The sequence below is a fragment of the Microcaecilia unicolor genome, chromosome 4, assembly GCF_901765095.1.
Source record: "Microcaecilia unicolor chromosome 4, aMicUni1.1, whole genome shotgun sequence".
NCBI classification, from domain to species: Eukaryota; Metazoa; Chordata; class Amphibia; order Gymnophiona; family Siphonopidae; genus Microcaecilia; species Microcaecilia unicolor.
The window spans coordinates 221,833,119-221,850,881 of NC_044034.1; the positions used below are offsets into that span (position 1 = coordinate 221,833,119).

The 17,763-nt window shown below is 41.0% G+C and overlaps 1 protein-coding gene across 2 annotated transcripts in view; it reads right to left on the reverse strand.

The window, feature by feature from the left end:
• The window catches only part of TSPAN4 (tetraspanin 4), a 1,044,908-nt gene that overhangs the window by 781,884 nt on the left and 245,261 nt on the right, over positions 1-17,763 (reverse strand). For both annotated transcript variants that reach the window (XM_030201255.1, XM_030201256.1), the window contains one exon: positions 1,551-1,649. The gene's annotated coding sequence lies outside the window, so the exon portion shown is untranslated. The remainder of the gene's footprint in view (positions 1-1,550; positions 1,650-17,763) is intronic.

Here is a 17,763-nt window from a genome sequence, read left to right on the forward strand (position 1 = left end):
GAGCCCCATTTTGTTGATCTGGTTCAGGAAGATGGGAAATCAATTGTGAATGAAGGTCCTGTGTTACTTTCTTCCCCTCTGTTAGCTTGCTGATGTGTAAGCATATGATAGTTTCTGAAAAAAATGGAGATAACTATGGAAAATAAAAGAATCACAATTACTACTGCTAGAGGCTTACTTGTTTTACGTGAACCTTGAGCAATTAATAAGACAATGTTGACACACTTCCAGGACTAGACAATTTAAAACAGACAAAATAAAGATTGTAAAACAGACATCTAAAAAAGAATTTATTAAATGTCATATTTCAGTGTCACATACATGGAAAGATAATGGCACTTAGCAAGGCACTTATAAGATAGGACCAGAGATTACAGATACATACAGCTCAGTCTTCAACAATTTCCAAGGTCAGGACAAGTGAAGAGAAATGGAGGAGGAAAGAGAAAAGAAAAAGGAATGGAGAAGAATGCACAAGTGAGAGAATGGTAACAAGCTTGTTATGCATGATATGAGAAGTTGCCATGCAAATGTACGTTACTGGCAAGTATTCATCAACTAGGTAAGCTCAAAGGAACAGAAGACGCTCAGTGGTGAAAGTATTGCAGATTTATTGCAGTCTCCAATCCCTTTTATGTTGCTGTGGCATCTACCACCCGGCTATTACTAGCACCACTATGTTATACAAAAACTCTATGGAAGAAAATGCAAGAACCAAAACTCTTATCAGATGATAATATTCCTCCCTCCCCTCGATGTCCCGCGATTCTCTCCTCCCCTTGATTTGTACCTGAACGTTCTCTGGCTGGCTGGCGCTGGCTTCCGTTCCGTTCATAACATCCCTCCTGATGTCAGCTCACCTCCAGCATTCCCTTCCCTCTCACTGCTCCGCCCTCTGACATCATTAGGTCTTGACATGAGGGCGGGACAATGAGGGAGAATGGAACGCTAGAGGCTGGCTGAGGTCAGGAGATGTTACGAACACAGGCAGCCAGACATAGAACGTTGGAGGTGCAAATTATTATATAGGATGCACCCATAGCATAGCATTCCAGTGTACAGCTCTGAAGTGCTATGTGACACACATACACACTTCTCCCCCCTCCAGCTTATGGCCTTGCATGACTGAAGTTACATGAGGGTTGATGTCTCTTACAGATGATTTCTACTGGAGATTTGTTAATAATCCAGCATTAGCTTCTGCCTTGAAAATCAACAATCAAAAATCATGATCAGTTCAGTTTATTTCTAGAAACCTCTAAAAATAAGTAAACGCAATACACTGGAAAGCTTGCTTTCTTTTCTTTAAAAACTCAAATGTCTTATCTGGACTTTCTCAATCACAGGCAGCACGGAAACAGGTCATTGTGCTTTCTCAAACATAAATCCACCTGTATCTCTTCTTAAGGCAGTAGGATTTATGCACGAGTTGGGGATTGCACATTTTCTAGCTTGAGTCTGAGATATTCTCTCACTTTCATAAACTCTATAAGAAAATACACTTGGAGCACATTACAGAACCTCAGCACATTAGAAACTGAAGTGTGTACCTGTAGTCCTTGAAGCTAGGAAGGCAATCTTCTGCTACAAGTAGTTCAATATGCACCGTAGTGGTGGAAGAACAGTCTTAGCCCGTTCACAGCCAATACCTATTAAAAATAAACATTCCTAAATCCCAAACCAGTAATTCAGTTAATTAAACCTGATTAACAAAATAAACTATCAGAAATAATTAGAGCAGCAGTCCCTGTTAATGACTTCATTGCACAGTGCTATAATGTATTTCAAAGACATTTTTTGGGGCGATTTCAGAAATTTCTTTCTGTACCTACGGAAAACAGCTTTTATAAAATTACTCCAGGGTTTGGTGTGGAGAATTTTTTCAATGATGTAAAAATACCCTGATCTATCTAGCTAATAATCTATTATGAGGTTATTCTCTAGAAACTGGTCTAAATCATTTTTAAATTCAGCTATAGTACCAGCCTTGACCACATTCTCTAGCAACAAATCCAGGAACTTAGGGCCCCTTTTACAAAATGGCGGTAAGTCCAATGCGGGATTACTGCTTGCTAAACAGGAAGTACCGCCGGGCTACCACAGCAGCCCAGCTGTACTTCCCACCAACAGTGCGCTGTCCTATCCGGCACTACAAAAATATATATATTTATTTGTAGCATTGGGGTGTACCCAGCACTAATCGGGCAGTGCCACACACTGCCCGGTTACCGCCAAGGTGAGCGCGAGAGCCCTTACCGCCACCTTAGTGGGTGTTGATAAGGTCTCCCCCACTGAAATGGCCATGCAGCAAGTGCTTTACTTGCCGCATGTCCATTTCCTGCAGAAAAGACTACCCTTTTACCAGCTGTGGTAAAAGGGGGCCTCAGTATGCATCAAAAACATGCAGGCCCCCTTTTGCCGCAGCTTGGTAAAAGGCACCCTTAATCCTTTGAGTTAAAAATTCTTTTAAAAGTGTGATTTAAATCTGCCTCTTATTAGTTTGATAAAATCTCCTTTAACCTTAGTTCTGCTCACAGAGTAAATAACCATTCCCTATTCACTTGTATTTGCTTACTTTATTTATTTTTTGTCTATTAGATTGTAAGCTCTTTGAGCAGGGACTGTCTTTCTTCTATGTTTGTGCAGCGCTGCGTATGCCTTGTAGCGCTATAGAAATGCTAAATAGTAGTAGTAGTAGTAGTAGTACTGCAACACTCCTGATGTTGTGCTCTTCTAGCATATCCCCTTTCAGTCAACTCTGCTCCTACCTAGACTCCTACCCTGTTCAGCCTTTCAGCATAATGGAGCTGCTCATTGTTTCCTCTAAGCTGCACAGGAGTCCTCCAACTTCATTGCTGCCACTAGGGAGCGGTGCTTCAAAATTGTGTTTTAATGGCTAGGGACAGGCAGGTTCCCTAGAGTCCAGCAGAGCTTGCCTGTCCCTCACTATTGAAAATGTGATAATAAAACAGCACCCTCCACTGGCAGGACTACAGGTGGAGGACTCCCTGCTCATCTTAGAGGGAGGGAACAGCTGCTCTATTACCTTTTGCACTTCTCTGCAGATTTTCCAAGATGAGATGAACAGAAATATATAATACTCAAGATGTGATTGCACCACAAATTGATCTGAAGGCAGTATTATATTCTTTATTTTGTTTTATTTTTCTTTTCAATTTCTAACATTACTGAACTAAGGATTTCAATGTATTTTTATAAGGACTCTGGAAGGTAGATATCAGGTTTATTTCTGTAGATCAAATAATCTAAATCACAGCAGCTTACAATACAAAAGCACAAATATAGCAATTTAAAACCATGTCCACTAAGAACATAAATAAACTGTTTAAAAAAAACATCAAAATAATAAAAATGGGTATAATTCATAAACAAAAAAATTTGGATCTCAAAGATATTTCTAACAGGATGAGGCACAATAACCTCCGTTTATTAGGAGTACCTGAAAATGCTGAGGGCAAAGACAATCATTTTTGTTACAATCTTTGTTCGTTAACCTACTTGCTCTCCAACCAGATCTTGCTATTGATATTGAACATGCTCACACTGTCTCCCTCCAGGCCTGCTTCTGGAAAAAACTATCCCAGGCCAATAAATATAAATTTTCTCAGACATACTCATGTCATGTTACTGCTGAATGTGGCTCATTCCAAAGCACCTCCTATGCACGCTGGATCACAGTTGCTCCTGGTTCCTGACTTTTCTAAACCAATAGCAAAAAAGAGAAAACTTTTTCTTGACTTGTAGCCAAAACTGAAAGCACTAGGAGGCCCAATATGGACTGTTGTATTCTGCCATCATGCGAGTCACCTATCAAAATAATACTAAGCACTACTCAGACCAATGTGAGTTCCAAAAGTTTCTTGATGCGTTTTCCAGAAAAATATCCCAATATATACTTTGATATCATATTCTAAGCATAATTGTTTCTCTGCTTCACCTTGGTAGTTCTTACATCATGGCTGCTATCACCACTATACTTAACGCTAATAATGTGCTGACCTGAGCTCGAGCATCCATTTGCTCTGGACACATGTGACCCCAGAGTTTCTTTTTATCTATTTCTGCTGACAACTTATAGCTTTTAGTGCCATATTTCATCTGGTTCTTTTTTTGTTTTTGGTTCCTGCTCTAGTTTGTGCAAATGGGGACTATTTACTTTTTTAAAATTTGTTTTCATAATGCATGATAGAGAAGGAAGAGATCTACTTCTGACTCCTCCTCTGAACATTTCCTCATCACAAAGTTGAGGGTCATCTCACTTAATGTAAAAGGGATTTCACATCCTATAAAATGCAAGAAAATTACCTCTTCATCAAAACCCATTTTGCAGAAACAATTAGTCAAAATGCAATACAACTCTCTTTTATCCAACATTGCTTCTGCAGTCATCTCTAAACAAAGTACTGCTTACTACTCAGAATCTAATGAAGTTGGAAAACTTCTAGTATCTTATTTGAAAGGTAAAAGAACAAAAAGGATAGCACACATTAAGTCACCCTCTGGTCAACTATATCTTTTATAATGATCAAATGCTTACAGCCTTCAAGCAACTCTACACCACTCTTTATTCATCTGAGAGCTCTGCTACAAACTCTGATATAACCGCCTTTCTAAATGGAATTCAACTTCTTCACTTATCTGATCAGCAAATTCAACTTCTTTCTAAACCTATTTCAATCAGTGAAATTCAAAAGGCAATAAAGTTGCTTCCTTCTGGTAATGCTCTATACCCGGAAGGGATCCCTGTGGAATTTTACAAGGATTTTTATACATCACTATCAACAAAGCTACAGCAATATTATCAGGCTCTACTTGCTCCATCCTGCCAATTGGGTCGCTTCCTAGAGGCTAATATTGTTGTTTTGCCCAAACCAAACAGTGACCTACAATTAGTGCAAAATTACAGACCCATATCTCTGTTGAACTCAGATTATAAAATTTATACCAAAGTCCTATATATCAGGTTGGAACATGTAACACACTCTCTTATTCACAGAGACCAAGCTGGCTTTATGAGGAATAGGTTTGGTGCTGATAACACATATTTGCTATGTCATTTGATTCACTTCGCTCGATAGAAGGCCTTCCCTATTTAAATTGTTTCATTGGATACTGAGAAGGACTTCAACCAAGTGGAATGGAATTATTTATTCACTGTTTTGTCTTGTTTTGGAATCCCAGATTCATTCCTTACAATGTTACATGTGCTGTATTCTTCTCCAAAAGCACGCATAGAGGCCAATGGGGTGAACTCCCCACTCTTAACAGGAACACATCAGGGCTGTCCCATTTCACCACTGTTCTTTAATTTGGCCTTGAGCCACTTCTGATTGTTATCCAATAAAATGCCGACATTCAGGGTAACATTGATCCTGTTTCCAACAGTGGCCAATCCAGGCCACAAGTACCTGTCAGAAACCCAAATAGCAACATTCCATGCTACCAATCCCAGGGCAAACAGTAGCTTCCCCATGTCTGTCTCAATAGCAGACTATGGACTTTTCTTCCAGGAATTTGTGCAAACCTTTCTTTAAACTCTGATATATTAACCACAGTTACCACATCCTCCGGCAATAAGTTCCAGAGCTTAAATATTCACCAAGTGAAATATTTCCTTCTATTTGTTTTGCTACTACTAATCATTTCTATACCGCTACTAGATATACACAGAGCTGTACACATTATGTGCAGTTACTTTTTTTGTCCCTAGAAGGCTCACAATCTAAGTTTTTTTGTTTTTAGTACCTGGGGCAATAGAGGGTTAAGTGACTTCCCCAAGGTCACAAGGAGCTACAGTGGAAATTGAACCCAGGTTGCCAGGCTCAAAGTCTGCTGAACTAACCATTAGGCTACTCCTCCAGTCCATGTAGTATTTCCATGCAACTTCATTGAGTGCCCCCCTAGTCTTTGTAATTTTTGAAAGAGTAAATAATCAATTCACTTCTACTCATTCTACACCACTCAGGATTTTGTAGATCTCAATCATATTTCTCCTCAGTCGTCTCTTCTTCAAGCTGAAAAGCTCTAACCTCATTAGCCTTTCCTTATATGAGTGGAGTTCCACCCCCTTTATGATTTCAGTCATTCTTCTTTGAATCTTTTCTAATTCTGATGTATATTTTTTTAAATAGGTGACCACAACTGAACAAAGCACTCAAGATGCAGCCGCAGAATGGAGCGATACAGAGTCATTAAAGTATTTACCATCACGTTCCTAATAATTCCTAGCATTCTGTTTGCTTTTTTGGCCACCGCTGCACACTGGGCAGAAGATTTCAGCGTATTGTCTAAAAGGACATCTAGATCTTTTTCTTGGGTGCTGACCTCCAAGGTGGACCCTAGCACCAGGTAACTACTACTACTACTTAACATTTCTAAAGCGCTACAAGGGTTACGCAGCGCTGTACAATTTAAACATAGAGGGACGGTCCCTGCTCAAAGAGCTTACAATCTAAGACTACAACTTGGGTTATTCTTCCCAATGTGCATCACTTTGCATTTGTCCACATTAAATTTCATCTACCATTTGGATGCCCAGTCATCCAATTTCCTAAGGCCTTCCTGGGATTTTTCACAGTCTACATGCCACCAGGGATGACACATAGGTCTGTGTCCAGTCTTCTAACAGTGTGTTGAATGGACTCTGACAGACAGCTCAGAATGTATCCCAGATAAGTAGGCCTCTTTTCTGGACCACTAAACTGGTTCTTGTATTCTAAACTTGTGCTAGCCAAGCTTCATGGGGATCACACCAAATGACCATCTGTACCAACACAATACAACTGTGACATCATAGAGCAATACAGACGTCAGAAAGAAAAGGCCTATTTTTTGTGTGTTTGCTGGATGATGCATTCGTTTATGGATAGATACAGAATTGCACTGTGTGACTGCAGCAAAATTTCCCAGAAGCCATCAAAGGCTTTGGAAAGAAAAGTGAAATAGTAAGTTATTACATTACGAACAAAGCACAACTAAGATTTCTCATAAATTGGGAATATGGGTGAAACTCCAATGACCTTTGATATACCAGGAAATTGAATGGTTAATGCTGTAGAGGAGAAAACCATTTTTGTAAGAACCACCAAGCACAAAGGCACACACTTCGCCATATGAGATGCTGCTTCCACTGCATGCAAATCTCTCTCATGAATATCCATTGTGGATATCCTGAAAACCTGACTGGCTGGACTGCCTCCAGGAGCACATTTGGGAACCACTGCCATAGTCCTTAGCCCTATGGCAGATGGCACAAAGCTTAAGCCTGTGATTATTTTTAAAAGAAAAACACTTCCCAAGGGGAGACATTGTTGTGCACATCTATGGACGATGATGGGACAAAAGACTGGCTAGCACAAGTTTAGAATACAAGAACCGGTACACTGGTCAAGAAAAGAGGCCTGCTTATCTGGGATATGTTCTGTGCTCATCTGACAGAGTCCATTCAACACACCTTTAAAATAATGTACACAGACCTATGTGTCATCCCTGGTGGCTTGGCATCAATCTTGCAGCCACTTGACATCTGTCTCAACAAGCCAATCAAGAACCATGTAAGAGAGCAGTGGATGAACTGGAAGACATCAGGCCAAACAAAACTTGCTAAAGGTGGCAATTTGATGACGCCAGAGTTGCCTTTAGATTTCGAGTGGGTCAAATGTGCATGGGACGATAATTCTGCAGAAAAGATTCAACGATCATTTCTTAAATGCAGCATCAGTCATGTGACAGATGGAAGCCAAGACAATGCAGTTTATAAGTCAGAAGGGAAAGAACAGGAAAATGGGAACAATGACTCAACAAATATTTACGATGGCAATCCTGAAGTAACAGATTAGACACTTAATATGCTTTATGGCAACAATGAATATGACAGTGATGAATTTGAAGGATTTGTGCAGACTTGTTTTTGCTCCAGAAAATTATCAATAAAAAGACATGCTTATTCATTTCAATAGTGTCAAATTACCATAAAGAAGTAAGCTGTTTCTAACATAATATAAACAATAAATATAAGCAGCATTTGATTAGGTATAAGATATCCATCAGAACCATTATATTCAAATTTATTTAAACATAATATTCTGATGGATATCTTATGCATGCAGCACGTGAAATTAAGCAAATCAAGTACAAGCATGTTTTTCTATAGCCACTTATATGTGAGCCATAACATTTTCTCATTGCTTAAGGTTCAAAGTTAAGATACAACTAAGTAGCTTCACAAAATACAGAAGATCACAAGAAGAACAACACAGATTAGAATACCAGACAAAACTGAAAGAGACAGAGAGAGAAATCAGAATGGCAAAAGCATGTGCAAAAGAAACAAAACAGCTAAAAATGTAAAGCCAGGTAACAAAACAATTTTCAGCCAATTATTCTTTACTGATGATACAAGAAAAGCTGAAACAAGACCAAATTCAAAAATATCATACCAACAAAATTATATTACAGACCACATCACGGAATTCACTATCTAGCCATTTGGGCACAAGAAAAAGATGAAATTACACAAAGTAATAGACAAAATTATACTATATGTCATCCATAATTACCTGTACAAAAAAAAAAAAAAACTAAACGGCACTAGCTAGAACAGCAGGTTTATCCAAAAGAAAAAAATTCCAAATGAGCAGGTTCTGAAAAAACATACTTATTCCCATAGGTGACCAGACACTTACAGGGGAATGTACCTCCCACAGCTAAGGTTTTAGGATGTCTTATGCAAATGTTTCAAGTGTTGAATGAGATCCGTTTCAATTACTACAGAGTTTGTCTTTTTAAATGTGTTCTCATTTGTCTTTCTTGGCATCCTGCGTGTATGCAAGTTGATGCCTAATTTCAGGTGTGTTAGCAGTCCCCAGGGACTAGCGGTCTACAATGTTATTTTCAATGATGACAGCGTGGAAATTTTCATATGAAAATCAAAAATTAACCAATGGTCAAAAGATTTCCGTATAAAGTTAAATCAGGCCACAGGTGATTTAGCCTGTATAGAACTTCCAGGTTTACATGGCTTACAGACCACATGGTCCAGCCCAACTGTTCACTCACGAGGACACGACCCCATTATCATGTTTCCATTCTGCCAGGGTTCTACACCTGTTTCTTGACAGAATGGGCCTCCCTCATTCTTTTTTTCATACACACATTTTCTGAACAGAAGCTGCAACTACCACCTTGGCCTCTGGTCTGACTGGTGACCAGAGTAGATGGTGATCCAATAAATAAAAACTTTACATTAGACCCAAAGCATCCAGAGAAACATTGACAATCTTTTCCCCCTTTCTTCTTGTCACCTCCTGCTATGCATTTTAGGCGCCATCGGTGATCAGAGGAAGGTTTGGATTTGTGGCCATTCATCCATACACTGGGAACACAGAAGAACACAATCTAGATCACTTGGTATCAACCTAGGGCTATCCAGTGCAGGGATCTTAATTCAACGCAAGGAACTTTGTGGGATGAATTAGGACCAGCTTAGGCTGACAATCTTATAGACAAAAAAAAAAAAAAAAAAAAGCATCAGCCGACTCCTTGGGACTTGATCATTCATCTTAGGAGTAGCATTACTAACATTGACAGTATTACTTTGGTCAAAAAATACAAAATGATTTTTAGCCTTGTCAGGCATGCTCCCGGACACCTATCTTGTCTGGTCCAACATCATCCCGAGAAAAGCATAGAGAGGAGAGAGATCACATAGGTCTGTGGAAAAAAATTATAAAAAAATGGATGCATATGTTTATAATTGCTATTATAATAAGACACCCCTTTAACATATATTGTGTGAAGCGCTGCATACGTCCAGTAGCGCTATAGAAATGATGAGGAGTAGTAGTAGTAGTATCATATATAAATCCAATAAAGCTACTTCACCTTTATTCACCTCAAAAAATGTTTTATATGTGCTCAGAAAACTCAGTGCCCAAATTAATTTTATCAATTGAAAGACCTATCATTGCACATGAGCTGCAAATTCCAATGGTGTTACTATCGGACATTGCTGATATCTCAAACTGTTCATGCAGCCTTTTTCTTTTGTACAATTTTATACAGTAAAATTACAATCTCCGGCGAGATAGCAATGGTTCAAAAAATCCATATAAACCCCAACAAGGATCCATGTTTCTCTGTCAGAATAGCTTATTCAGAGAGATTAATATTATAATGCATAGGTCAAGCTGCATGGGTAAAGTGTTTTCCTTGTTATATGAACCAGTATGTGTTTTGAGTGTTGCACATAAGGTTTGAGGATAGTGAACTCTTTAGAATCAAATGGGTTACAAGATCTAAGGCAACATGGTTTTACGAAAGGAAAATCGTACCAAATAAATCTGATTACTTTTCTTGACTGGGTGGCCAAATAACTAGAGTGAGAGCATGCGCTGGGTGTCGTCTATTTAGTTTTAGTTTATGAGATCTAACCTCTTTTTCCTTAACTTTCAGCTATTACTTTTGAGAACAAAAGCAGCCTTTTTTTTTTCCCTCGTTTTTATTTACTTTCCAAAGAAAAATGTTGTTGCCATTAAAATAGCACTTCCTCCAGATTTTCCTATCCAGGTAACAACTCCTTTGAGGTACTCCTCCATTTTGATCGTTTTTTTTTTAAGTCTAGAACCTTCATTTATTATTAAACCATCACCACATGTGTCGTAATATTGAACCACACCATCCGTTGTTCACTAGATGATAGATCATCACCAAGTCCAGTATGGCCCCATCCCATGAGGGTTCCATTACCAACTGCTGGCACAGATCTCCCTGCAGAGCAGAGGTATTTAACCCAGTCCTTGGGGCACTGAATAGGGATATCCTAAAAACCCCAACTGGCTGGGTATGTCCCAAGGACTAAGTTGAAAATTCCCGCTGTAGAGAATCTAGATGACCCTGCAATGCGAATGACCCAATCAATGTTTGGCATATTGAAATCATCTACTAGTAGTACTTCCCCTTTCACAGCTGTACTGCAAATGTCTTCAATTAAATCTGTTTGCTTCTTATGCCTGTGAAGGTGGCCTGTATATCACAATGCCAATAGATTTTCCATTTCCTCTTTCCACAGTAACCCACAGTGCTTCTTCTTTACAAGAAAGTCCTGCAATTTAATATTATTTTAAAAATATAACACTACTCCTCTTCCCGTTTTTCCAACCCTATCCTTCCTGTATAGACTATAAAGGAAAAGGGGATGTGAATTGATATACTTATTTTGTACCTGGGGCAATGGAGGGTTAGTGATTTGCCCAGGGTCACAAGGAGCTGCAGTGGGAATTAAACCCGGTTCCCCTGGTTCTTGGGCCACTGTACTAACAATTAGGCTACTCCTCCACTCCATAGCCTAGTATAACTATATACCAGTCATGGTTCTCTATGAACACCACTAAATTCAAGTCAGTATCCTCCATCACATTCTCTAGATCCAAAATCTTATTTCCTATACTACAGTCATTAGTATATACAGCTTTCCAGATATTGCTCTTTTCCCCATTTCTCTAGAGGTATTTAGTGTTTTATCTACCTGAGTGGTTTTAATTATCTGTGGGCTTTGTTTACCCATCTCCAACGATTTTAGTTTAAAGCCCTCTTCAGTGGGTTGCTAGTCTGCTGAAGAAGATGCTTTCTCATTTGTTTGAATTGCATACACCATCTTTGCTCAGTAACTTTTGGAAAATGATCCCATAGTCCAGGAAGCCAAAATGCTCTTGATGGCACCATCCTTGCAGCCACGTGTTCATCTCCAGGATGCAAGCTTCTCTGTTTTGGTCTTTACCCTCAAAAGGGAGGATTGACAAGCATAACATTTGTGTGCCTATCTGCTTCACCTTATCTCCCAGAGCCATGAAGTCTCTTATGATACATTCCGTGGAGTATCTAGTAGCATCATTCATGATTGATAAGTCTCGGCAAACTCTAATGTCACAAATGTTGGCTTCAAGCAGACAGCACACCTCTAAGGACATCATGTTTGGTCAGCATATGGACATCTCTCTACTGCCCTGCAGTGGCAGAAGTAATTAAGTCCATTTATGCTCAAAAATACATTTATGCTCAAAAATAAGTGCATATCTGTAATCTAGTAAGTATGTCCCATCATAATGTATTTTGGATTTCTGCATAGCCCCTTCAGGATCCCCAATATTTCAGAGGCAAATGGCAGTAAGCTCATTACAAAGAATCAAGCAAAACATGTTTGTCCCCATATCAGTGGCGTAGCTAGACAGCCAATTTTGGGTGGGCCTGAGCACAAAGTGGGTGGGCACAAAATTTTCTCTCTCCCCCAGCACTTCCCAATTCAAAATATAAATACTTTAGCAGATGAGGATCCCCAATCTCTGTCAGCTGAAGGCCTCCAGTAAAGATGGCCAGAACTCCTCTCCACCAAGCCCAGTAAGCAGCAGCAACTCCTCGAGCCACTGATGCCAGCACCCCCCCCATACATGCTTAGTTGTCAGTGGCTCCAGGATGCTGCCCCCATCTGCCAAGCTCAGTGGAAGGCATCTCTGGCCAGCTTCAGAAGAGACCCCAGCTAGTAGGGCTTGGGAATCCCCACTAGCTACAGCAAGGGTCAGGGCTGCCGTTAGCCATGCTGGTGACCAGGGCAGAAAATAAAGCCCCTCCCCCAATTCCCTCTCCTTTCCAATCTCCTCATCTGCCATTAAAGTCACACTGACAGACCCTCACAAATTACAGAACAAGGGATCACAAATTAGAAATAAAAATATATAGACAAAATTGAACTGGGAACCTCAGCATGTACTGCAACACTGGAGAAAAAAACCCCAAAACAAAACAAAAGCCCATTTCCTTTTCTACTTAACACAATAAAAAGACATCCACTATGCACATTTCCCAAAGTTAACATATTCCATTTAAAACATTCAAAGTAAAATGATTTTCCTACCTTTATTGTCTGGACATTTTATTTTTCCATCACGTTGGTTCCAATTTCTTTTTCCCACTTTCCTGTCTGTCTTCTGCTAATTCTTCAAGCGGCTGTCCATTTGTCTTTTTTCTCCTGTCATTTCATTTCCTCACTACACCTACCTCTGAAATATTGATCCTTCCATTTTAGCTCTTTCCTTTCTTTTTTTTTCTGTTCTGCCTCTATACACTCAAATTTCATCCTAAATCTTTTCCTTCTTTTTACTTTTCAGATAGCTATCACATTTCCATCTCCTTTCACCCACTAGCTCTCCCTTTCCCCATCTCTCTCCTTCTCAGTCTTCCATTCCCTTCCATCTTCGATCTACACGCCATTACCATATTTCTACCCCCTGTGGTCACTATTCTCTCATTTTTTTCCTTGCCTGCTTCCTGGGCCTCTTCCCCATGCTTTCCACCATTCCCAGTGTCTCCCTCCATCCACCCTTCCAGCCCAGCATCTGTTCCCTCTTTCTACCCTCCTCACCCTCGTAGCCTGATATTTCCCTATCCCTTTTACCTCCCACCACCAGCATCTTCCTGTCCCATCTCTCTCCCCTCCCCCACTGTCCAGCATTTTTCCCTTTCTCTTCCCTACCATCCATTGTCTTCCTTCTCTCCCTGGATCCATCTTCCCTCTTTCTCCCCTCCCCCGCTTGTGCATCTCTCCTTTCCTCTCCTCTTCTCCACCTTCATGTCCAACTTTTCTCCCTCTCCCTGCCTTGAGCCCCTGGTTTGACATCTCTCTCTACCCACCCACCCACCCACCACCATCTCTCCATCCTTCCTTTCCCTCACTGCCATGTTCAACATTTCCCCTCTTATCTCTCCCTTCCACTTCCATGTCCAACATGTTTTTTCTCTCATGCCCTTTCCCTCCCTCTGCCTATCCCACCCATATCCAACAATTCTCCTTGTCTTTCCCCTTGCAGCATCTCTCTGTCCCTCCCCCCACCTAGCTCTACCCTGTCTCACTCCCTCATCCCAACAGCGTTCCTGTCTCTCCCCGACCCCCCCCCCCCCACCACCACCACACACACACACACACACACAAACCACCCGCCAGCAAGTGCTGCAGGTTTTTTCCCTCCCTTTCCCCAGCCACAAACTGGCACGCTGGCAGGCCTTCTTTCCCCTCCCTCCCCCTTCGGGCAGCGCCGCTGTCTAACTCTACAATGATGCTTTACCAATCAAGATGTTTCTTGTAATATTTGATTAAATTGAATAAATAAATAAAATAAAATAAAAGTAAAAAAAAACTCTACAGCTGAGCAAAGCTGCAGGGCACCGGGTCCGTCCTGCTGCTACGCTGTTGCTGCCCTCCGTTGTCATCCTTGTCTGTTCTTCTGCTGCTTATCTGCAGCAGATCCGCGCACTGCCAGGGCTGTCTGTATGCTGCTGCGACTGCTTCCTTCCAGCTGGCCTCACCTTCTCCGATACTCTTTCGGAAGAGACAGGGCCAGCGCAGAGGAAGCAGTCGCAGGCAGCATACAGACAGCCCTGGCAGCGCGCAGATCCACTGCAGATAAGCAGCAGAAGAACAGTCAAAGATGACAAGAAGCCGGAGGGCAGCAGCGTAATGGCAGGACGGACCCGGGGCGTGCAGCTTTGCTGTAGTGTTAGACTGCGCTGCCCGAAAGGGAGGGAGGGGAAAGAAAGAAGGCCGGCAGCGGATCTTCCCGAATCCCAACTCTTTGGCGTCTCTCTGCACCGTTGCTGGGTGGGTCTGAGCCCAAAGTGGGTGGGCCCAGGCCCACCCGTGGCTACGCCCCTGCCACAAATCAGTCAGAATGGGCTTACTTCCTTCTGTCATTGCAGGGCAATGTACCCCTCAGAAGAGAATTACCAACCACCGCTATTATTCATTTCTTGGTGGTCTCTAATCCACCAACTCTGGAGGATTTGAGCTTCAGTTCCTCCTGTTGCTGGCATGTTCTCAGTTCCTCCACTTCCAGGGCTGCATACCGGTTCTTTAGTTTGAGAGAAGATGAAGTAGAGATATCAATTTTGCAGAGTTTGGAGGTCGTTTATTATTAAATTTCCTATACCATGTCTTGTTGCAATGCAAATCAGAATGGTTTACTATCAGGCTCATTTTCGAAAGAGGACGTCCACCTTTCAACATAAATCAGAAGATGGACGTCCTTCTCCCAAGAGACGTCCAAATCAGTATAATCGAAACCTGATTTTGGACGTCTCCAACTGCAGCCCGTTGCAAGGACGTCCAAATTTCAAGGGGGCGTGTTGAAGGTGTAGCGAAGGTCGGACTTGGGCGTGCCTAACGCTTGGATGTCTTTGACCCATAATCGAACACTTGGACGTTTTCACCCGGACGTATTGTTTTTATGAATAAGGCACAAAAAGGTGCCCGAAAGACCAGATGACCACCGGAGGGAATCGGGGATGACCTCCCATTATTCCCCCAGTGGTCACTAACCCCCTCCCACCCTCAAAAAACATCTTTAAAAATATTTCGTGCCAGCCTCTATGAGGCATATTTTCAAAGCACTTAGCCTCCCAAAGTTCCATAGAAAACTATGGAACTTAGCCTCCCAAAGTGCTTTGAAAATATGCCTCTATGTCAGCCACAGATGTCATACTCAGGTCCATGGAGTAGTTTTAGTGGGTACTGCAGTTCACTTCAGACAGGCAGACCCAGGCCCATTCCCCACCTACCCATTACATCTGTGGAGGAAACAGTGAGCTCGCCAAAACCCACCACAAACCCACTGTACCCACATCTAGGTGCCCGTAAGGGCTATAGTAGTGGTGTACAGTTGTGTGTATTGGGTTGTGGGGGGGGGCTCAGCACACAAGGTAAAGGAGCTATGTTCCTGGCAGCATTTTATGAAGTCCACTGCAGTGCCCCCTAGGGTGCCCGGTTGGTTCCTGGCATGTCAGAGGGACCAGTGCACTAGAAATGCTGGCTCCTCCCACATCTAAATGGCTTGCATTTGGACGTCTTTGCTTTTGAAAATAGCCAAAAGTCAGAGACGTCCAAATCAAAGGACATCCAAAATCTAGGGACGTCAAAATTTAAGGACGTCCTTGGATTTGGACATCCCTGACGGTATTTTCAAAATAAAAGATAGACGTCAATCTTTTTTTGAAAATACGGTTTTCCCCGCTCCCCCGGATTTGGACGTTTTATAAACGTCCAAATCACAACTTGGACGTTTCTTTCGAAAATGCCCCTCCACGTATTAAAATTCTATAATGAAAGGAACTCCATAAAATTATAGGACAGCTTACATCCACAGCCAAGCAAAAGAATAAAACCAATCACTCTAATTAGATAGATCAGATATGCTAATCATTTATACCAATAATTAATAAACATTCTACAAAAAGAAATAAATAAGTACTATAACATGTGAACTCCATAATACTTCCATCACAGAAACCAGCAGCAGTGTACAGTGCCAAAAATCATAGTGTATTGAATGCTACTTGAAAGAAATATGATTTTAGATTCACGTGAAATAAAGTATAGGATCTCTCCAGGCGGACTGATTGGGGAAGAGAGTTCTAAAGAGCTGGTACCAGATAGTAAAATGCTGAATTTCTTGTAGATTCCCATCTGGCTTTACAGGGAGGGGGGATAACCAATTTATTATCATTTAAAGAATGAAGAGTGCGTGTCTGAGTATATGGAATAATTAAAGAGGCCAGATACAACAGGGTGGCTGCGTATAAGCTTGTGAAAGTGTAAGAATCTTAAATTTTATTCTAAATTCAATTGGAAGCCAATGGAGATGCTGAAGGAGGAGAGAAATACTATCATATCTGGAAGCTCAGCATATGATATGGGCAGCAATATTCTGCCGTGTTTTGTAGACACTTCAAATTTGCCTTGGTAATTCTAGAACAGGCTATATTACAGTAATCATACCTTGTGCTAATATAAGCATGACACATTGAACAAAGAGATGTTTAATCTATTGTGTTTCTAACAGATTTAAGTCTATGAAGAAAAAAAGAAAAAGAAAACCTGTTTTCATAATATGTGATATCTGTGGGGTAAAAGAGAGAGATGAATCGATAGTAATCCCTAGGAATCAAAATGATGTTACAGTGGCAATCTATTTCCCAAAAAGAACTGGATTTACAGCAAGCAAAGAAAAAGAGCCAGATATCCAACAAGCTATCATCTTGTCTGGGTTAAGAACCATACTATGTTGTTGGAGCCATTGAGCAACTTCTTTTAGGCTATCCTGCAGTGGCTGTAGATCAATAGAGTAGGAATCTGTGTAATATACCAATAGAAAACTGTCTGCATAAGAATATGAACTGATTTGAAATGACTGGATGAGTAGTGCTAATGGACTTACATAAAGATTAAAAAGAGAAGGAGAAAGGATGGAGCCCTGCGGCACTCTGCATGTTAGAAAATGTGAAGTAGAGGTGGAGGAAGACTGGGAAACCGTAAATGAATGGTCAGTTAGAAAAGATAAAAAAACATTTATAAATTATACCTGATATACCTAACGAGTGTAATCGTTGTAAAATAAGTGAATGATTGATCAGGTCAAATGCTGCTGCTAAGTCCAAAGATACAATCAATGCCATTTTACCTCCTTCTAAACGGGACTGCAGTTCACTTAATAACTACTACTACTACTACTTAGCATTTCTATAGCGCTGCCAGGGTTACGCAGCGCTGTACAAGTTTAAACATGGGGAAGGACAGTCCCTGCTCAAGAGAGCTTACAATCTAAAGGTAAAAACTATGTAGTCAGTGTAGGTATCAGGAAAGGGAAGGTGGTTAGGCACCAAAAGCAAGGGAGAAGAGATGGGCCTTGAGTAAGGACTTGA